We start from the raw sequence: 23271 nt of genomic DNA on the forward strand, positions 1-23271 counted from the left end.
AGATAGAATTATATTTAGCCATATTCTTTTTAATGAATGTGTCTCTTTTGTCTTTGCTCACCTGTGTTTTGTACAAACTCTGTTATGAAATAAATGATCAGTCGCTTTTTCTTCTTGATAATGATCTTTTCGAGTCTTTCCTTCTTTGAAAGTCACAGTGTTTTCATAGTCATTTCTTATAAGGCACCCGTTAGTTTATACGACAAAGTATGATTTTAGAATATTGCAATAGTACCAACTATCCTTTAACTACATCAATAGTCTTCTGTGTGGTTTGGCTCAATTTTCAGTCATCTCAGTTACATTTGATAAAAGTGTACATTAAGAGTACAAATGCTTATGCTGCTTGTAATTTTATTTTTAAAAGTTTTTAATGTTTATTTTTGAGGGAGAGACAGAGCAGGAGAGGGGGGGGGTCAGAGAGAGAGGGAGACACAGAATCCAAGGCAGGCTGCAGGTTCTGAGCTGCCAGCACAGAGCTAGATGCGGGGCTCAAACTCAGACTGTGAGATAATGACCTGAGCCAAAGTCGGAGGCATAACCAACCGACTGAGCCACCCTAGTACCCCTCTGCTACTGTGATTTTAAATGTAACCTTTCAATACTCACATGAATTCAATGATATATAGAATTGTGGATTCAAATTAGAGTTGTCACCTAATATGTATAATATTTATCTTCTTATTAAACAAATAAAATAGATGATAATTTATATTAAAGTATTGTTCCTAAAACAGTCGTCTTATGAGTATCTGACAGCACTTAGGGTGGCATTAAAGTCACCATGTTTCCCTGCATCTGGGGAACACTGTGACAGTGCTTGATTATTTCACCCAACTGGAGCTTGGAAAGATGGACCCTGATGTGGCAGCTTGTAGCTCTGCATTAGTGTGGTTTGTGTTCGAGCCAATTGCCGTCTGACCTCTCCTCCCAGTAGAGGCAGTGTGGTGCCATCTGGACATCTTTTAGTCACATTAAATCATGTCATTTAAAGGGCCTCTGAATGTGAACCAGTTTACCTTATGCTTAGGAGACAAATCGGCCGAACTGCTGAACTCCGAGTCTGTAACCATGTGTACTCACCAGTTTTTATATTGTTTTTAATCCTTTCTTTTCCAGACGAGTGATATTACTGTCAGAGACTCTATCTGTTTAAAATGTTGTTACTGTCATAACTAGAATACTACAGAAGGTTTAAAAAATGACATTAAGAGAATTTAAACTCCATACTTACATGTAAAATAGCCTCCAGGGTTGGGATCTAGACTATATTCCCAGTTTGGGCATAGATGTTTTCACACACCATTTGGCCCAGGGGCTGCCGTGCCAAAACATACTCCCGGGAAGAACCAAGGAATTTCACGGACACAAGTCAGTCTAAAGGCAAGAGAAGTAAAATGACCAAGTCTATTAAAGGAACTCCTTGGGCACATAGGCCTGCATATGGCCTCTGCCTGTACAGTAACTATGCACCATTACCCTAAGCTCAGTATTTTTTTCTTCCAGAAATAGGCGTGTGACTAAGTTAAGGCCAATCTGAACCCTCCTTAGGACTTTTCTCTTACAGAATTGGGCAAGATTGTCTATTTATGACGAATCTGCTGATCCTATAGGACTTGATTATGTGTGTGCCAGTGATCATTTAGTGCTTACACAGAGTGAATCTGCCTAATAATTGGGAGATGGAGCTTTCCTTACAGTATTTAAGCTCCTTCTTGTGGGCCAACCAAACCCAAAGCAGCAATAGGATTCCTGGGCCCCTGGACTTAAAAATTACATGAGCCTTTTTTTGTTATTGTTTTTATTTACTTGTTCAAGTCTGTGTTTCTCAAAGTGTGGTCCCTGGAGCAGCAGCATTCACATCACCCGAGAACTTGTTAGAAATGCTCATTTCTGACTCAGAACCTCTAGGGATGGGGCCCAAAGATTTGACGGGCTCTCCAGGTAAATCTGATATACTAAAGGTTGGTAAGTGGTTTGCTACTTCGAAGTGAGTTTCCTGCCATATTCAACTGCTGAAGTCCTGATACACCGATGACAAATAAGAAATTTCATTGCGTTCTAATACATCATAGTACTCCCAGTAATAGATTAGAAGAATTTTGGTTTAAAAAGTATTATCATGTGGCCATCCCAGAGACCTAATTTTTGAATAGAGATATTCCCAAGAGATTCTTTGGGTCTCTGGTCTTGGTTAGTCCGTCATTAATTTAGCCTCAAGTTAAGTAGCTGTTTGAAGACTAACATTGAAGAATCTGTTCCATCTAGGACTTCAAGTCATTAGAATTTTGAAACTGTGAAGAATATGGACAGGAATCTTCTCTACAACTTTATGTCAGCTTGAACACATTTTATTTAACTCAAAGAACTGCTTAATTTTAGTTTCAATATCTAGGTTAAGAAGAGAACCTTTATAGATTGTCTCAAGGGGGGGATTTAGTCCCTCAATCTGAATATCTCTGCCTTTGATCCAAATCATTCCAATTTACTTTAACATAAGAGGGTGCCTTTTTTTTTCCAGCTGGCTTAATGCTAAATACTGTGTCATCAATATAAAAATATAGTCAGAAATCCCTTGTGAGTTAATGGTATAATAGCAGTGTGCTCTCTGATTAACAATAAAAAATATAAAAATGTATACGTGTAAGAAATACTGTATTGCTGACAAAAAAAAAACCCTGTTCTTCCAATGCCTATGAATGCAGAATATGCCATGTGGAAAGCACTGGGTTTCCTTTAATGTTATTTTTTAATATTAGATGTCTCCACAACGCATGTTGATGATCTGGCATATTCAATTCTCAGGATACCTTCTTTGAGAGGATCTGTGATTTAAGGCATAATATCTACAATCTGATAAATTATTGCCTTAATTACAAAAATAGTATCTCACTGTATACTTTGTATATTTAACAAGTTTAAGTATGACTTCCGGCAATTACTTACTAATTGTAAGACCTAGACTAACAAATAGAAATAGGTTAATCCATAAAATGCTTTGTGAGGAAACGGACAAAATTGGCAAAAATATTTAATTAATATTTAATTGTAATTACAGGCTACATTACACGAAAATGCCTTTTGCAGGTCATGGATCTATTGTCTCCATAGCTCAGAGGCCTTGCAGGCAATGTGGCCTGTATGGCCACTAATGGGAGACAGTTTCCGATTAGAAGCACTTATTTGTTAATATATTGTATGTAATCGCCTTTTCCAGACATCTAAATATGCCCCCAAACTCTACTGGCACATATCAATAGTTTAAAGAAACTTATGCCTGAGGGGCGCCTGGATGCCTCAGTCGGTTAAGCGTCTGACTCTTGATTTAGGCTCGGGTCATGATCTCGGGGTTGCAGGATCAAGCTGCAAGTCAGGTTCTGAGCCACAAGTGGAGCCTGCTTAAGATTCTCTCTCTCCTTCTCTCCCTCTGCCTCTCTCACTCTCTCTCTTTTCCTCTCTCTCAAAATAAATGAATAAACTTAAAAAAATCCTGGTTGTATCTGGTTGTACTACTCGCCATTTGGTGTTGAGCGATACAACTTTGTTTTTGAGGCTTTGCTTTCTTACTGTAAAACAAAAGACCAAAGCCAACATCCCAGAATGCTGTGGTTCAATGAGAACATGCACGTAAAGTGGAAAGTACATTCTGTATCTGGCGTCCATGCTGATCTCTGTGATTTTGTATATTCTCTTCCCTCTGCTTTTGTATGTGCTATTCTCCTGCTGAAAGTCTTGCAATGTCCAGCATAACAAACCAGGATTTGTCTTCTAAAATGCAAGGGATGCTGGAACATTGATACCCAGGGTTGATGTGGCTCTATGGGTGTGATTCCTCACAATACACTTTCAGTCAAAGAGGATAACATTTCCACACAGAGGGGAATCATTGTTCAGTCAAGGATTGGTAAGCATCCTCACCCCTTCAAGCCTCAGGGTCACTTTCTGCAGAAAACTTTCCCTGATTCTGCCAATTTGGGCTACAAGACCTCCCTTTGTGCTTCCCCCACACCGTTCATTCTGTTGTCAAGGGTTTTCCTACATCTTCTGTCTCTCTTTCCTGTTACATTGTATGTTCCTTGAATGTAGAATTGATACATCATTTGCTTTAAAATTTCAGCATCTATCACACTGTAAAGTATTTGTAATAATCAATAAGAGCTGTTGATTGGTTATAGTCTCCTTCCTTTTATAAACTGTTTATATGTTTATGCCACCAAAATATAAAATTAGAAAGCTGGATAAAGCCAGATATGGTAGGGATATAGATGTATGATGAGGCACATGTATTATGAGGCAGGTGCATGGGGATTGGTGCAGCCACATTCTGGAAAGCAACCTGGCATACTTAGCCAAAATAACCCTCTGCCCACCTACAACCCAGCTATTTCACTCCTTGATACATAACCTGGAGAAATTCTCAGACAAGCCTGTTAAGGGAATTTGTAAGATGGCGCTAATGTCAGTTATTTATGGTGACAGACTTGGAGGCAATCTGGGTGTCCTTCTCTAGGGGAGTGGACAGACACACGTGGTGACTTTTACTACCTGTTGTTACTAGGCAGCCTGTGGAAATAAAGAACCAGAGAGGTGAATAACTAGCAGTATGTGTGGACCTTTAAAATATAATGCTGAGTGAAAAAGCATGAGCAGTAATACATAACACAATATCATTTATGCAAATTAAAAATTCATGCACTCAAAACAGCAAGACACATTTTCAAGAACACATAAAGACAAAAGAATACATGTTAAACACATTTGAATGTTTGTTTTGGTAGAATGAGGAATGCTGATAAATGGGAAATATAAACCTAGAATAAAAGGAATAAAACTTATAGGAGTTTAAAAAATATAAACGAAAGCCCTATAGGTCCTTAGGAAGTGTATTGGCTAAAACAAACAAACAGAAACAACAACCAGATAAAACTGGACTATTAACGGATAGATTATGGAAAGGGAATAACCTAGCAGCTATTATGTACGAATAACATTTGTTTTCTTAGAAGAAAAAAATAGGTTCAATTTTATGCCGGGGGAAAGGTGAAACCAAGGAATCTGCATTCCATGAAAGATTTCTGGATGATTCAGAATCAAATACTTGGCACTTTAGGAAGTTTCTCTAAGGGCGAATTTTGAAATCAGAATTCACCATTCACATTGTTTTTCTTTTCTTCCCCCAAAAGAGACAAAAGCTGATAGTCACTGAGAGAAACAGAAGGTTTATGGAAAAAATTATAGGTCTTTTTTCATCACTGAAATGAGGTAGTATTGATCCAGCATCAAAAAAACAAAAACAACAACAACAAACCCAAAAAACCCCAGCAAAGCAGCAGCAGTAAGTGGGAAAGAAGCAAAAAGCAAGTAATATGAACACTTTGAAGACATGGTCTGGAATCAAGAGAGAAGGATGTGACCAAGCCTACAGCCTTTCCACTTTGTATGTGTGGCAATGTAGAAAGGAAGAGCAAAGTTTGAAATTCATAGAATGTTTTCAGTTATTTGTACTAATATACTTCAGTTTCTTTAAATCCATTTCATACTTTATTTCTTTGCCCAATTGAAATTTTTCTTCTTTAAAAAAATTTTTTTTTAACATTTATTTATTTTTGAGAGACAGAGAGAGACAGAGCATGAGTGGGGGAGGGGCAGAGAGAGAGAAGGAAACACAATCTGAAGTAGGCTGCAGGCTCTGAGCAAGCTGTCAATCAGCACAAAGCCTGATGAGGGGCTCGGACCCACAAACTGTGAGATCATGACCTAAGCCAAAGTCTGATGCTCAACCGACTGAGCCATCCAGGCACCCCAATTGAAATTTTTCTAACCACTCTGTGAATTGACAGAAAAGATAGCTTTAACTAGGTTGAGGGCTAAGTAATTTGTTGGTAAAATTTAGCTATTGTTGTAACCATTGTTTCTGTAATTTATGAGTCTCTGAGGCAGTGGTTTGCAAATTTTGATCAGAGCATTTTTGCAAGAACTGTCTTGGTAACTTGTTAACTTTCTGGACACGCTCAGAGAAAATCTGGTGTGGGATCCAGGAATCTGCATTTCTACCAACTCTAGTCTAGTTGATAGTATTTAAAAACACACTTTATGGAATATCTCTAAAATGCTGGTGTTAGAAATCTGAAACTAATATACAATTATAAATGTCACATCTTGAAAGCAAAATCATCTCATAAGCAGAGGTTAGAAACTTTGGGCTGTGAGTCTGTAAGGTGGGTGACTTTCTTGGTCTTCTCCCTTAAAACATCACCAAGAAGGATTCCAAGGTAACTAGAAATAAAAGGAAATACTACTTATAGTGTACTTTTGAGTCACTATTGAAACAGGGTGCTTTCGAAAAAACCCACCAGATGCCGAATAGAAGTGAGGCAAGATTTTACTCACAGCCAGGCCAAACCTCATCTCCTGATCTTACGGAGAAAAGTGCAGAGAATGGCCCCAAACAAAAGCAGCAGTGGGCTTATATGGATTTTAGCAAGTCAGAATACATCATTATTTGGTTAACCAATTGCAATCTACAGCATTTCATGGTAGCCAATTATATTGTGACACACAGACGTTAGTTTTGGCGGGAACCTATACATTTTAAAGGTCTTTGTCCTAAGAGGGTTTAAAATGACCAATCATAGTTAGACACCTGAGATGCTGTAGGGCAGTGAGTACGTGACTTTTTACATGTTGATCTTGCCTAGGCCAGATCTTGGTTGAGGGGGTGGGGGAGCCTTTTGCATCCTAAGGTATCTATTTAGTAAGCAGGCGAGGTCACAGAAGTGAGATAGGGCGGTTAGTAATTACTGATAACCCTAATAGGGAAAGACATAAGCCTTTTATCTCAACTATTCATGAAAGGTGAGTTTCAGGCAAACTTATATACAATAAGCTTTCTGATATCTTATAAGTTGACCTATTACACTATTACTTTATTCATATTTAAGAAATTTTTTTTTCAATCTAAAATTATGGGAGAAGGAAAGACCTCCAGCTGAGCTGAAACAGGAGTAAGTAGCCTGTTCTGAAAACTCCAAACAGAAAACATTCCCTAATAGCTTTCCATGGAACTCTTCATTTGCCATTGAACAGAAATTATTTAGTCACCCATAGCAGCATGGACTTTGAAAGAAATTTGTATCATTGTGATAATAGGTGACAAAAAGTTGAAATCATTGCCAATGCTGGTTCTTCTTCCCTGGCCCTACCACCACTCAGTCCAGGCTGTGTTCCTAAATGGCTTTCAACAGCTAAGGCTGATATGAAATACTAGTCACCACAGGAAAAGTGAGGAGGTAGGTCTCTTCTTGGGTAAGTTTTTTGTTTTTGTTTTTGTTTTTAAGATTTAGTTATTTGGGGGAGAGTGCAAGTGAGGGAGGGGCAGAGAGAGGGGTACAGAGGATCTGAAGTGGGCTCTGTGCTGACAGGCTGAGGACAGCAAGCCTAATGTAGGGCTGGAATTCACAAACTAGGAGATCATGACCCAGTGCCCCTAGGGTAAGCTTTATGACAGTACATTGTTATGTGAAAGGGCAGAGCATATGAGGCTAATTATCCCATTCTTTTGAAGGAATACTCTGGTCCCTTGAAGAAAAGCACACCTTTTTGCTCTAAAAGGTCTTGCTTTCTATGATTAAGTGATGTGTAAGAGAAATCTAGAAGCAAATAAGTTATTTAGTAAGGAGATTAAGCCAAGGTAGTTCATATACAAACTAATAGAAAAGAAAACAGGTCAACATCTCCACAATCTACTACACAGCTGCCCATCTCAATTCCAAATACTGTGAGATAAAGAAAAAAAGAGTAAAGAAAAAAAGAACAAAATCAAAGAGTGTGTTATACTATTTGTGAGTATTAAAGTAACAACTTTAGAATCTGGAGCCAGTGTTTGGCTTAGAAAGGAGACTCAGGTAATATAAAGAAGGACAAGGATTGTATTAAGCTATAAAGGGTCATCAGAAAAAAGTTTCGAGTTGCAATTAAAAGACGTTCAAATGATATTTTAAAATATCTTCTTAAAATTTGTATTCAGAGAGCCTTTTAGGACAGATACTTCACAAAAAGTAACTGAGTTACTTCTTTTGCTGTGAGTTTTTTAGGAGCCTCAGAGTTTTGACATACAATGTCTCCCACTTAGGTAGTTTCTTTAGATTGGATACAATAATAATAGTGTTACAAGTGTCTTTGTTATGGTAATGCAAAAGTTACTTGTTTAACTCCACTAGTAAACACAAAAATTATTTACTTTGAGTAGCTCTTCTCAATTTAATCAAGTAGGATGAAGCGACATATTCATTTCCATATCTTTTCCCAGTAAAAGAATATTTAAACTTGCCCCCAGAGCCTCTCTTCCTTTTAGATAACAATAGAGGTATCAGATCCAGAACATTTTACCAAGGCTGTGAGTGAAGCTTCAATTGCATTTGTGGCTGTTCTGTCCCCACATGTTTCCTGATTTTTTTTTTTTTTTTTTTTTTTTTTTTTTTTTTTTTTGTCAAGAGTACGGCTCCTGTTAGCGCTCCAATCTGATTTAGGACAAAAAAAGGTTTCTCTGGCTTTCCCAGGACTCCTTCTTCCCATTTCAGTGGGTGCATTACCAGTATCTGCACAGAGCAAAAGAGACAAGGAGCTCAGTTATAGCCAAGGTCTCAGTCCCAGTCCTGAAACTGATGAGGCTTCCCCCTCCACCCTGCACTATTTGATTCACATTCTTATAAAGTTAAAGTAAGCTTGCTTCACTTTTATCTTGTTTTCATTTGTTCAACCTCCGTTTCTCAGTTCCGGATGTTTTGAAGATTATGTGTGGAGATCTGACACCCATCTTTTCTTGGCTATGGAATCCTGGCAGATTAAACTACAAGCACAATAACACTACATTCTTTTTAAGGCTACCGGAGAAACACCCTACCCCCCACCCTTAGTCTAGTTGTACATGTTTTAAAAACAAATTTGTCAAGTTTGAAAAGAGGGGTTTTTTGGTACAATAAATGTGGAAGGTAGGAATAAATGTAAAAAGTATTTGGTAGTCATTTCTTAGGATAACCTTAGAATCTCAAGGAAGCTAAAGTTCTAGGGAATAATTTCACAAGTGGATTTGGACTTTATTCTTGAATACTTAATAATTTTTTTTTAAATTATACAGGTGCCAGAGAAATTTTTCCAAATCCATATCACTTTGCTTCTCTCTTAAAACTACACTTTCAGGTGTGCCTGGGTACCTCAGTCAGTTAAGTATCCAACTTCGGCTCAGGTCATGATCTCATGATTCGTCAGTTAGCACCCCACATTGGGCTCTGTGCTGACAGCTCAGAGCCTGGCGCCTGCTTCGAATTTTGTATCCTCTCTCTCTGCCCTTTCCCTGCTAGTGCTTCTTGGCTCTCTTTCTCTCGAAAATAAATTAACATTAAAAAAAATTTTTTTAACCTGCACTTTCAGCTTAATCTTGTAGCAGTGACTTTGTTCAAAAGCAAAAATTCGGGGGCATGTGGGTGGTGCAGTCAGTTAGGCGACTGACTCTGGATCTTGGCTCAGCTCATGATCTCACAGTTTGTGGGTTCAATCCCTGCATCAGGCTCTGTGCTGATGGCACGGAGTCTACTTGGGATTCTGTTTGTCCTTCTCTCTGCCCCTCCCCAGCTTGTACTCTCTTTCTCTCCAAATAAATAAATAAACTTAATTTTTTTTAATTCAAAATTATGCCATTAAAATAATGTGCCAGAAATTAAACAAAGGATTGTCACTATCATTGGAAAATATAAAATATTTGATTAAGATGGCTAAGAGACAACAAGCAATAAGCTAGACAAGAAGTTTAAATGATAATGACAGCTAGTCTCAGCCATACTATACAAAGATTAATTTCTCTTTCCTTTTTTTTCTTCTCTCCTTCATCCTCCTTTTCTTCCTTCTTGCTATTTTTATAATGATCAGACTTTGAGCTCTCTGAAGGCAGAAACTATATTTTGCTCTCCATTATATTGCCCTAGAATGTAAATTAGACTCCTTAGGGCAGTTTGCTTGTGGCTGTATCTCTGACCTTATAAATGCACAATAAATATTTGTTGAAAGAATGGATGAATGAATGAGGTCATACTCCCAGTAATATCGACTGGTGGTCTTCTAGCCAAATATAAATTCTCTCCTATTATGTCTGCCTTTAGATGATAGTTAAAAGTTGATGTCATCATCAGCTTTGATATTTTACATATAAATATTCTCTGATTTTGTAAGCCCAACAACTAAAACCATTCTTGTGCTTTTTGATAAAACAAGAGACATGTCTATATAATAATGATAAAACTAGAGAAAATAACCATGGCAGTTACTTGGGATTAGCCAAGGAGTTCCTAATTTTTGTTTGAGTGAATGCTTTATTTTTTAATACATGTGGCTGCTTTGTAGGCACAGCCAAAACCAAAATGCGGCTTCCAGAAAGGGAGATCATGCTACTGCCTTCCTTATTTGGAAATGTTTCTTCGTGTTTCACATGTCCTACTTCCATACAACTTAAATTTAAATTCCCTGAAAAAAATAACCTTTGCTCTGGCGCAATGCCAGGAAAAAGACATTACCGCTGAATAACTATATATCTTTTATGCTCAAATTGACTCTCTCATCAAGTTTCATTTAACTTTTTTTTTCCATGCTATTTATTTACCATTTTAAAAAATATGCTTATAACTCTCCTCTGGCCTTTCCCCTGAGCTTGGTGAAACATCCTAATTTTAAAAGTTCAAGGGAAATTTGGGTTAATGATTCTATATTCATGTTGCAATTTTTTTCCCATTCAAGTTCATAGTGCTACACTTGCCTATTTTCTTTCTGACTTGATCAATTTAGTGACACTTATCAACGAGTTCAAGACTTTTAATTTAAATTTATTGTAAATATCTAACTTGCATTGTAAGTTTTGTTTCATTTTAAAAAGGAAAATGTATCTGATTTGTGGGCCAGACAGCCCTGCCCTTTCATGGTAGTGTTTATTTCTCTAGATTTCTATAGCTGTTATTGTGAAGATTTGGGGCAAAATTAATTTAGAGTAGCTTTTGCCAGAGCAGAGACCTATCGGCTTTGACGGTCTTTGCCCAGCACACTGTTTACACACAGTAGGTCCTCAGTAAGTATGTGTGACTAATGGCAGAAACTACTGTTAACTATTCATGTTGCTCTTATAAGAGCTAAGTTTATATGGAGAAAAATCAGTACATCTATTTATCATTCTGGCTTTTTTTTTTTTTAATAAAAGCATAGTTACAGTAGATGACAAATATACAGAAATCCATTATACATTTTCTTTTAACCTGAACCTGACTGTGACATGTAAATTGACTTGTTTATGTTAATAGCATCCATTTAGGAGTGAATTCCCAAAGCACTGCGCGGTAATTAGATGGGGCATAATTCACATACTGTATGCTACTTTGAAAATGGGCTCCTTCCAAAAGGTATAAGCTAGAACAGAACGTGGACCCCCAAACCCTCTCTAAAAGGATTCTCATTACATAACACCACACACAGTGTGGCAAAGATAATGTGGGCACTTAATGCAGAAAAATAATGCAACATGTTCTTTTTTGGTTCATTTACTGCCATATGCTACTTGAGTAATGAAAACCTATTTGGTATAGAGACAGATGTGGATGTATTCTCAAAATCCTAGTCAATAATGAAACCTTAGATTTGCTATTTCGGGAACGACTACTAAGTGTTCAATTATGAAACATCTCCAGATTATTAGGAAATTTCATTGATCTTTTCCCAATAAGGATGACAGGAGGACTTTCAGTTTTCTTTCTTCATTACTCTGTTACTGTGTAATGAAAATTCTTCCAAATTTGGAAATGCCTAATAACTATGCAGTTCTGATAGTACTAAATTAATTAATATTTAAACATTTTTATCTCCATAAGAGAATGCTATTAAAGAATTACTGTTAGCCAAAATACTCATATTTATCATTACTTTATATGATATCAAACAGAATTGTGAATTAAATATTAATTTAAATTATTCCAAAATGTATCAAAAATTCTATTAATTATCTAAATTATTCTAGGTTGTGGAAGAATCTGGAGTACAAATAATAAACTTTATCAATATTTAAATAGAAGTGAATTAAGTAACTTATTTAATATTACTGAGAAGCAATGTCTACAGCTCAAATCTGAACAAATAAAAACCATGTTTTGCTGTTTATTTTCTATGATTGTGGGAGACAAACTGGTTCCAAGATACAATAATAATTAGACACACAGGCAAATGGTAGCAAATATTTTATGTGCATTGCTTTTTTACTTTTCTGGTAGGTTATGAAGAGATTTTTACATCGGGACAAAAAAGAAATCTGATTAATTTTTTTCTGTAGACTCATTCCCTTAAGCTAGTAAGTTTTCAGATATTGAGGCTCACCTGAGACAAAACTAGAAATCTGTGGCTTTTAATTCAGTTTGAAATTTTAAGATTACCTCTATTCAAGTACCTACTGAATAAGCACAATTGTGTGGGATGATACTCTTTGCTTAAATTAACTTCAAAGATGTTTTATTCTGGCCTTGTTTAAACCCACAGATCTTTATAGCTACCCTTCATCGAGATACTATCTTCCTGTTTGGTATAGAGTTTGTACAAATTAAAATATAATAAACTTAGCTTGAACTTAGCCCCCAGAGCCTCATACAACTGAAAACAGTGGTTAAAAAATTATAAGGGGAAAAATAAACCAATTCACAGTGCTAGTTTGCTAATGCCAAATTTTAAGTAGGTATCAAAAAGCAATGAGGTCAAACAAAGATAGTGGCTTATTAAATGGTTAGAAAACAAACTGAAGTCTTTGAAATAGGAGCATCCTCTTTACTTGCTCATTTCCCTCCTATATATATTAAATTAGTTATTGTCTGAACATATATAAATTGTTTGTTTAGAACTTGGAAGGGCAATAGGGCAGAAACTATGTGGCTAGGGGAACAGGAACTCTGTTCTTTAAATTCTGGGTATCAAAAGCATGTCTTGCCTTTTGCAATCTTAGTTACAGAACACTTACTAAGTGATGGCCAGAGGAAAATGGAATTTCTCCAGCTCCACTGGTGCTACCTCTAGGATCTTGAGGTACTACAGTATGACATTAAGGGGCAGACATTGGAACAAATCAAGAAGAATCTTGAGGATGTAGGATCCAGGGTGCCATTGAAGGGGATCGTGCCAAGTTAAAAATGAAGAAAATAGAAGGAGAAGTTAAAATGAGAGTTTGGGGGAATAGAGTTCATCTTTTCTTTTTCCTTTCCCTTTCTTCTCTCTTTATCACTTCCTAAAAATAAAATAGTTGGGCTACGTAAGACTGTAAATGTGGATGGTTTCAAGGAAGGGAAAAGAGGAAAGAAGAGTTGGGCCAAATGGTATTTTTCCTATTTTTCTCCCCATTCTCAGCCTTGTTTCGCTCATACTCTTCTCCCCATTCCCACCTCCATTTCCAATCTTTGTCTCTTTCCTCAAGCTTAAGGGGGTTGGGGAGTGGTAATCCATAAAAACTTTATCAAAGCACGAAGACAAATGTTCTCCCATCTTTCTTTCCCTTCAACTCTCCTGGTTTTCATGATGAGAGATAAAGGACATAAACATTTCTTCTTCCCACTTGTATCTCCTCTCTACCTCTGACTTTATATACTTGTCATCCCATCAGCCTGAACACTGCTTCTCTTCTGTCCTGGGATTGGGAGTCTAAAATGTATAAAGTACCCTCTGGAAGAGCAATTTTTTTTAAGTTGATTTATTTTGGGGGAGAGAGAGAGAGGGCATGACTGGGGAAGGGCAGAGAGAGAGGGAGAGAGAATTCCAAGCAGGCTCCAGGCTGTCAACACAGAGCCCAACATAGGTCTTAAACCCACAAACTATGAGATTATGACCTGAGCTGAGATCAAGAATCAAATGCTTAACCGACTGAGCTACCCAGGAGCCCCTGGAAGAGAAATTTATGGTCCTACTCAGAGCTGTACTATCCAGTAGCCTGCCCATTTCTTGTGTAACCCAAATAAATACTGCAGCTCCAAGAGGTCCAGTCAAAATAATCGTATCACACTCAGAGAAACACAAGTCTTGCAAACAATGCCGGTAGAAAGAAATCCAGATCTTTACTATTGGTGCTCAAAAACCATGAAAAAGAAATCTTGATTAAAATTCACAATTTCACTTCTTAAAATCCATTTTCCACTATTGCTCTTGCTCTACCAGTTTTTCACGTGCTGTTTTGACACCTCTTTTTCTCTACCTGCAAACATCCAATTCCCTATCACAAATTACCAATGGTGAGGGCCTTTTCCCTTTTCTTCTTTTCTCTTTCTAGCCAACTTATTCTAGGTTCTCTCCCCAGTAAATTTCTACCCTTTCTGATGCAAGTCTCTCAATCTCTGAACTGGGTCTCTCCCCACCAATTTCTCCATTTGGCTGATAAGGCCAGGGTGGAGATGAGAATGTGGAGCTTGGGGTCAAGAGAAGCAAAAATGGCAGAATTTCCTTAATAGGTCAGGGAATGTGAAGATGCTAAGAGTACTGACACATTGATACTTTTTGCCCATGTTATAACATCTTTAATTACCTTCTTCCTCTAGTGTCTCCTTTTTAATTACAAACACTTTCAAATCTCTCATCCTCCTGAATAATCCCCACAACCCTGCTTAAAATCTACTATTTTTTCCTAATCTTCAGATAACCCATAAAAATAGCTTATTCATAGGATGACTGGCTGATTCAGTCAGTAGAGCAGATGACTCTTGATCTTAGGGTTGTAAGTTTGAGCCCCATGTTGGGTGTAGAGATTACTTAAAAATAAACTCTTAAAATAATAGCTTACTTATGCTGTCTCTACTTTCTAATCTTCCTCTTTTTTACGTTTATGTATTTATTTTGAAAGAGAGAGAGAGAGAAAGATCCATCAAGAGCATAAGCAAAGGCGGGGGGGACATAGAGACAGAGAGAGAGAGAGAGAGAGAGAGAGAGAGGGTTGGGGGGAGAGAATCCCAAGCAGGCTTTAAGCTGTCAGCCCAACACAGGGCTTCATCCCACAAACCATGAGACCATGACCCAAGCTGAAATCAAGAGTGAGACACCCAACTGACTGAGCCACCCAAGCACCCCTCTTCCTCTTTTTTTTTTCCTTTTGATCCTCTGAACTCTGGCTTCCACACCTGCTCTAGGTTACCAGTTACCAAATTTAATGACTTTTATCTACTTGACTTCTCTGAGGCCTTGGTGTTCCTTTTTGACATTTCCCTCTTTCTGTCTTCATAAACTATTTTGTATTTTTTTTTCCAATTACTTTTCCTTAGCCTTCTTATTTTCTTACCATACACATATTCCGAAGGGTAACCGCAACCATTTCCTGGATCAGTCCAAATCTTTAACTTTTGTCACCTTTTTTTCTAGAGTTACCATAGGTTCCTTTGAGAGTCTATTGAAAGGTTTCAACACCTTTCCCAGAAAGAAAAAGAGACAACTAAACAATAGGCATACAAAGTTTTATATTTATTTTCTCAGGTTTTACACACCCCATGAGGTTTGCCCATGGATAACCTACTCTTGATCTATACAGTCAACTGCCTACTAATATTATTAACTGAATCTTTGTTAGACACTTAAGTCTGGCCCTTTTGGTCCTTAGCCTTTCCTATGGATGCCCTTCTCATATCACATTCTTCTCGATTTCACTTTCAAGCAATGGCATTACTATCCAAGGAGTCACTGAAGCATAATTCAAAATGTCATTCTTTCCCACATAAGAAGTACCGATATATTACCAAGTTCTGACAATTCCATAGAATCGTTTCCTTTTTATCCACAACACTTGTCATTATATTCGCTCAGGTCTTCTTCATTTGTTTTTCTGGAATATTACCTTATCCCTCAATATTTCATTCTGGATTTCCCTTACTATAATTCATCTATACACTGTCAACAGAGTTATCTTTCTAAAACTCAGATCTAACCTCATTCCCTGTGTAAATAAATACATTTGGTGGCACCTTATTGCCTTGAGCAGGGGTCACCACTCAAAGGCCCATAGGAACCTGACAAGAAGTATAAATCAGAGAAGCAAACTGGGTCAGGAAACAGCCTGAGGCGTGGGGACCATGGGGACAGCTGCCACTCAGTTCTTGCCATTTGTTGTCATCTGGAAACAAAGGCCCAATATTAGTAAATATTTCTCTTTTTTAAAAAAAGAGATTATTAAAAGTAAAATCTCTCAGGCACCTGAGTGGCTTAGTTGGTTGAGCATCTGACTTTGGCTCAGGTCACGATCTCGTGGTTTGTGGGTTCAATCCCTGCATTGGGCTTTGTGCTGACAGTTCGGAGCCTGGAGCCTGCTTTGGATTCTGTGTCTCCTCTCTCTGTCCCTCTCCCACTTGTGCTCCATCTCTCTCTCTTGCTCTCTTTCTCTCTCTCTCTCAGAAATAAACATTAAAAAAGTAAAATCTCTCAAATTTAAATAATTTGTTCTAATTATTTAAGGTATGTTTTAGGAAAAGCTGTCTCTGTTTAGGAAAGAATGATGAGGGGTCTGACACTCTCTCCTACTACATTTTATCCTGCTGTAGCTTCATGGATGCTTGCAGAATGTGAGAGAGACAAACATGATTACTTATGGTAATAGCAATAGCCAGCATCAGTATGCAGCCTGGTTCCTGGAGCCCCATTCCCACAGGGTGACATGAAGAGGATCATGAGAAACCTACACACACAGTGGGTTGTGTTACAGGAGAGAAACACTGAATTTTTGGCACCTGAACCTTTAATGATGGGACGTACACTTGTTTGCCTTTTATTCCAGAAGGAAACGCTATCTCTATCTTCCAAGTCTGTTCACTCTACAGGTGTTCTTGTAAAGATAGTGTGAGACAACAAAGGCAGTCAGTGACTCTGTTTGCATGATGTGCAGGAACAAGGGACACCATGAAGAACTATCTCAACAACAACAAAAATGTATTTTAAAAACAGATCTAATCGGTGGGATGGGAGTCTGTGACTCCATGAGAGTATAGAGCTGAGGTCATTAAAGACAGCTACATACTGACTACTTGTTTTTGCTAATAAAATTGGATCACAACACTGCCGTGTCTGTTCATTTACATACTGCCTTTGGCCCCTCTTGTGCCAACACAGCAAAATGAAATAGTTGCAACAGAGGCCAAGCTTGAAATAGTTACTATCTGACCCTTTAAGAAAGACAGTCACTTTTTCTTTGTTGACCAATGCTATAGAGGATACAATTTTAGAATGTAATCTAAAATGCTTTAATCAAATTTTCAAATCAACAATTAATTTACTCATTAATTAAATATGTTTTAAGCATTTACTATTTCAGATATGGTACAAGATGTTGATGAAACCCAAAATATAGCCCTAGTTTCCAGGGGTTCCAGGTGCAAAGGAGGACACAAATGACAGAATAGTGAAGATGAGATAGCCTGGTGTATTCCTTTCCTGTGGTAGATGCAACCACATGGATTTATGGGAGTCCACAGAGGGAGCATTTATGCAGGCTGGGAGAGAGAAAAAAAAAAAGCTTCCTAAAGGAGAGATCTGCAAAGATAAGGAGGCATTCCCTGGATGCAGAAAGTAGTAAAAACATTCCACATATAAAAAGCTCAGTGTATAGAAGCATGGAGATGTGAGGAGAAGATACCATTGGGTGACTGTGTTTGGAGGAAAACGTTAGTTGCAATAAAAGGCAGGGGAGGCAGACTGGGTAAGTGAGTTGGGCAAGTTTATGACAGGCTTTGAGTGACTTATGGGGCTTATCATGTAACAGTGAGAGCTTTTGGAGTAAGAATTTTATGGCATCATTTGGAGTTAGTGAAATTGGAGATAGAAAAGCCTGTTAGGATGCTGTTGCATTGACTCGGATCTAAAATAATGAGCAAACAGGATAAAGCAGCAGGCAACAAGGAGTAGGGAAATGAGCAGTAAGAAAGGAGACCAGTGGAAAGGATTAGATATTTACATCTCTCTATGCACCCTGTGTTACAGTTGCATCATATTATTTACCTTTCTTTGAATTCAGCATGCTTTTTATATATAAGAGTGTGTGTGTGTGTGTGTGTGTGTGTGTGTGTGTGTGTGTACGTACTTTGGGGGGAGAGGGATATCTTTACATATTTGGAGTTTCAACCCTTACTAGACTATAAGAAACCTAACAGCAGGCACCATGTCTAATTATATTCCCAAAACAGCACAAAGGACTAGGCACTTGACGCTCATACATAACTGGCAAATGCATGAATGCAATTCCACCTTCTTTCCCATTCATTCATTAAAGCCCAGCTCAAAAAGAGGTCCCCCTTATGGAGCTAAATCCCTCTTCTGTTTCTGCTACTTTCAACAGAGTACAGTGTTACTAGCACAGGTTGCATTATTACATTAAATCAAAGTGGAAAGTGATGGTCTCTGTCAGCCTCAGGAGAATTTTAGAACTCAGAGGAGAAATCTTATTCTTTTTTCTTTGTAAAAAATATTTCTTAACGTTTATTTATTTTTGAGAGACAGAGAGAGCATGAACAGGGGAAAAGCAGAGAGAAGAAGACACAGAATCTGAAGCAGGCTCCAGGCTCTGAGCTATAAGCACAGAGCCCGACGCAGGGCTCAAACTCACAAACCGCAAGATCATGACCTGAGCTGAAGTCAGCCGCTTAACCGACTGAGCCACCCAGGTGCCCCCTTATTCTTTTTTTATATCCCTAGTGGCTGGCACACTACCTAATACATACTACATAGTCATTGCCTCATTAATGGTAAAATGAACATGTATTTATACTTTATCAGATTGATCTCTGATGAATCAATCATCTTTCTAAACACTTGACTCTATTCATCATCCCGTTTGGTAAGCCGCTCCATGATTTTGTTACAAACTTTAACATATCTTTACCCTGATATCAGCTTAATTGTTGGGCCACATATAGCTGATCACAGTCTCACTATTTCTGTGCCTCATCAAGTGAGTATATGCTTAATATTGTGAACATTTCAGACAAATTGGATGGGATCATGAAAGCTAAGAACCATAACAACAAAGAAGGGTGTAAGCCATTGCTTGTTTGTGTTATAATTGTACAGCCACTCTTTTTGCTACCATCTGCAAAATTAGAATGATATTAAGCTTTTCCCGAGTGTAAAGTATGAATAGTAGGTGGTAAGGGGGTATTTTGGACTTACAGTATCCTTTGCCAGCAGCGGTTTAAAGATTGTTGATGCTGCTGCTAGGTGCTTTTATCCCCTCTGAGAGCACTCCATTTGCCTCATTAACCATAGGACTTGAATTAATATGAATTATTGAAGCTATTTTTTGTTGTCTGCTTTTTCAAAACTATTTGGCTAAACATCATTGTTCCTTTCACTGGAAGTGTTGATTAACCCTTTAGCATAATTGTTTAAAATTAAAGAAAATAATATTTCGTGTTTCTAATGTCAAAACCAGTGTTAAGGGGCGCCTGGGTGGCTCAGTCAGTTGAGTGTCCGACTTTGGCTGAGGTCATGATCTCAAAGTTCATGGGTTCGAGTCCTGTATTGGGCTCTGTGCTGAAAGCTCAGAGTCTGGAGCCTGCTTTGGATTCTGTGTTTCCTTCTCTCTCTCTGCTTCTCCCCCACTGACACTCTGTCTCTGTCTCTCTCTCTCAAAATTAAACAAACATTAAAAAATTAAAAAAAAACAGTGTTAATAATGAAACAGAGCTTAATGAGTTATTATGATACCACTTCCACTTCCGTGGGAGGACAGAAGTGCAATCAATATACAAGCAACTAGATTGCCATGGATTCCCATCTTTCCTTCACCTTGCCATATTTCTTCTTCTTTTTTTCTTTCACACATCTCTCCTCTTATTACCACTCTTATAATATCAGCAAAAAACTTGAATTTCATGCCTCTGAACATCAAAACTAAACTCAGGCATAGTCTTAGACATTTAGCCACAGGAAAAGTTTAGTAAACTTTATAATCTGTTTCATAGTGTAACTTTAGTCATGCACAACTAAGGAGCTCAAAAGCCTGTTTAGGTATTGAGATAGATGTACAAAGTGGCTGGACCCCAACTGACAGCTGTTACCAAGATCCATGAATCCAAAGGAGGCAAATCAGACAGATGATACCATACTGGCTCCATACTGAACCTTCCATACTGGTTCTTAACTGTATTTATCCATATCTGGATGAGCTCCCATTACACATCTGTTCAAAAGCACGTAGTCATTAGCAGTCAGTTGTATTGACTACGTTTGTCTCTTGCCTAAAATAACCTTTAAGGGAACAAGGGTAAAAGCCACTTCTAAGTTGTATATACCCTGTCCCCAGAGCTCTCAACTTGGACACACTTAGGTAAGAATGATTCAGAGCTCTGTGTCCAAACCTGCTCAAAAGGCAAACAGTACAGAAAATGAATCCTGACTTTATAATAACTATTATCTGTCTAAATGTCTGAACAAGTTAATATGCTTTTCTTGAGCCTCAGTTTCCTCAATTATATAAAGCAAAATTTTATGAAGATTAAATAGGATCCTCTAATGGTAAGGGCTTAGAACAGTAAGGGCACATAGTAAATCCTCAATAAATGTTACCTATAACTTCCTCACTTGAATCGTATGGCAACTCAAATACCCTGGCTCTTCTAGCTGACTTCTCAGAAAGTCAGCAAGGATCTGTCAACCTGCAGTGGCTCTCCTCAGTCTTCCACGATTTCCTACCTTGGTCTGCAGGTATGACATGGGATTTGATCCTATTTAAATACTGAAGAGAGGTAGAAAAGAGGGAAGGAGGGAAGGAGAGAAGGAAGAAAATAAGAGGGGAAGGAGAGAAGAAGGAAGGAAGGAAGGAAGGAAGGAAGGAAGGAAGGAAGGAAGGAAAGGAAAGGAAGGAGGGAAGGAGGGAGGGAGGGAGGAGATACTTTTTACTCAAAACTTTCAACAGCCTATAGTGAAGACAGTTCCACTAAATAGTAATTAACAAACTGTTTTTAAATTTGCACAAAAATAGTTACAGATGAAACAGAAAGCTATGTTTTAACACATTGCAATATTGTGTCATGTTTGTCTTTATTCAGTTGATTCAACAGTTGGTATTATGGAAAGCTTGGTTTTCCATTTTGAGTATGTATTTTTGAAACTTATATTAAACATTTGCCTGTGAACAGCATTGCATTTCTTTTTATAATATTTTAATGATAATTTTGCTTAATCACGAAGCTCTAGTTTTTCTATAACACTGTAAAATCATTTCATATTTTATTATATGCAAAACAATGAAAATTATACCAGAGCTGAAGACAAAGGCAGCCTTAGGTATTTCTTCCTGGTTCTAGAGATAAAGTTTTTAGACAAGAAAGTTAATAACTAATATTTAGCTATGATATAATCTAGAAAAGAGAAGCAGAAGCAATTGCTATGCTGCTTTTAACTCTCATGATTAATATGATATTTATAAGCTTTGTTTGTAGTGGAAAATACTACAGTGAGAAAAACCACAGTATGAACTATGAAGCAAAAGTAGATTATTTGGTCTTAGCTTTGGATAAATTACAAAAATTCCATCTACAAAAGAGAGGACGCCTTGCTATATTTTAGAAATATCGTGTTTGTATAGCAGCTCATGGACATAAGTCTACATTTAAAATTGATATGATTTAAAAAAAATTTTTTTGACAATTATAACAACCAAGCTGAAAGTGTTAGGCAATGTTAAAATAGGCACTGAGAAGACACTTTTCTATTTCTCCTGATGGTCATTGATATAATTAACTGCCAGCAGCAAAGTTAGATATATATTCTGTGGCCTTGAATTTGAGTCCAGCTAACTGGCCCCTATGGGGCTAATGCCCATGACTTTGGCCTTTTTATACTATACTTAATAGTACGAAAATATAGATTTCGTTTGGCTCCTGAAGGATTACAGTGTTCTCTATCTAGTCTTCTCTTTGATATCTATGCTGATATTTTTTCTTTTCTCTTAGTTTTCGAGGAGCTAAATTTGGCAATAATTGGTAAGTGCTGATTTTGTAAACTTTTAAAAAAAACTCACAGGCATTCCTTCCCACTCCCATCCCCCTCCCTAGTAACAAAATATCAGAAATACTAGAGAGGAAAAATGGAAATGTCCTAGCATTCCTAGAGGACAGTGTTCTTTATGCACCCTTTAGGCTAAGAAAGGAGGTGCTGTTTCTTCTTCCCTGTTCTTAAAAAAGTGAGAGAATGCAAAGAATAGATCAGGAGGATGTTCTAGTTTTTCAGTCTTGTTAACGTGCCCTTCCCACCTCTGCTACACCCATCACTTCTCTTTTTCGTCCACCTCTTCTCTCACCAGCAACAATTTCCTGAGGACAGAGAAACTGAGAGTGAGAATAGGGTCACATTTGGAGACAGTTAGGTGATGTATGTTAATATCCACTCTGGACTAGCTGGGATCACCAATTTTATTCCTCTTGTTATCTGTACCCTGTGAACTGCAGCCTCCGGGGCAAAATGTATTTAACCTGCAATGATACATTGCCCAGGAGCCATTCAGTATTTATGTCATTCTGAATTTTTATTTAGAAACAATTAAAGCGACTTGGATTTCAAGAATTTTCTTGGGTTTCAGGTCAAAGTTTATTTTTTAAAAAGACCTAATCTACAACTTTATCAACATGCAGCTAAAATAATGACTGTAACTTAGATTACTGGCTCTCCTTTTTGCTCCATATTTATTCTCTGCCTCTGTAAGGTATGCATGGGTGTGCACAGTGAGAACACGGGTGGTGAAGGGAATGGGTATGGATGATGGGAAGAGTTTGTAATAGATCTGTACTTGGTTGCAATAAGAAATCCCAATAAGCATAGTTTTCATTGGATAGTTTCACCTGTGGAGAACAATAGATCCATTTTTTAAAGTGAAAATATACATCAATTGAACTTAAAGTTTTGTAGAACCGTAGTTCTGATGTGTTGCTGAGATGGAAAATACAGCAGTGTTGTCATTTGGTATCAATAGTATTTCTCCCATTGAATTTTTGATTCATTGTGTTACCTTTTACCAATAAAACGATGTAAAAGCACCTTCACACTGCAAAATGTAGATTCTTTCAAGTTATTTTGCAATCTTCTACAATGATTTGTCTCCATCCCTGGAAGGAAACACTTAAAACGACATTTTTATTAATGCCTGAAAATTTGAAAGCTTTGTATGGCATCACAAGACAAAACATAAAGTCCATCCAAGTCTGGTCCCTTGATAAGGCCTGAGGTAGACAGAAGCCACTTCCAGCA

This window comes from Prionailurus viverrinus, chromosome B4 (genome assembly GCF_022837055.1).
Source record: "Prionailurus viverrinus isolate Anna chromosome B4, UM_Priviv_1.0, whole genome shotgun sequence".
NCBI classification, from domain to species: Eukaryota; Metazoa; Chordata; class Mammalia; order Carnivora; family Felidae; genus Prionailurus; species Prionailurus viverrinus.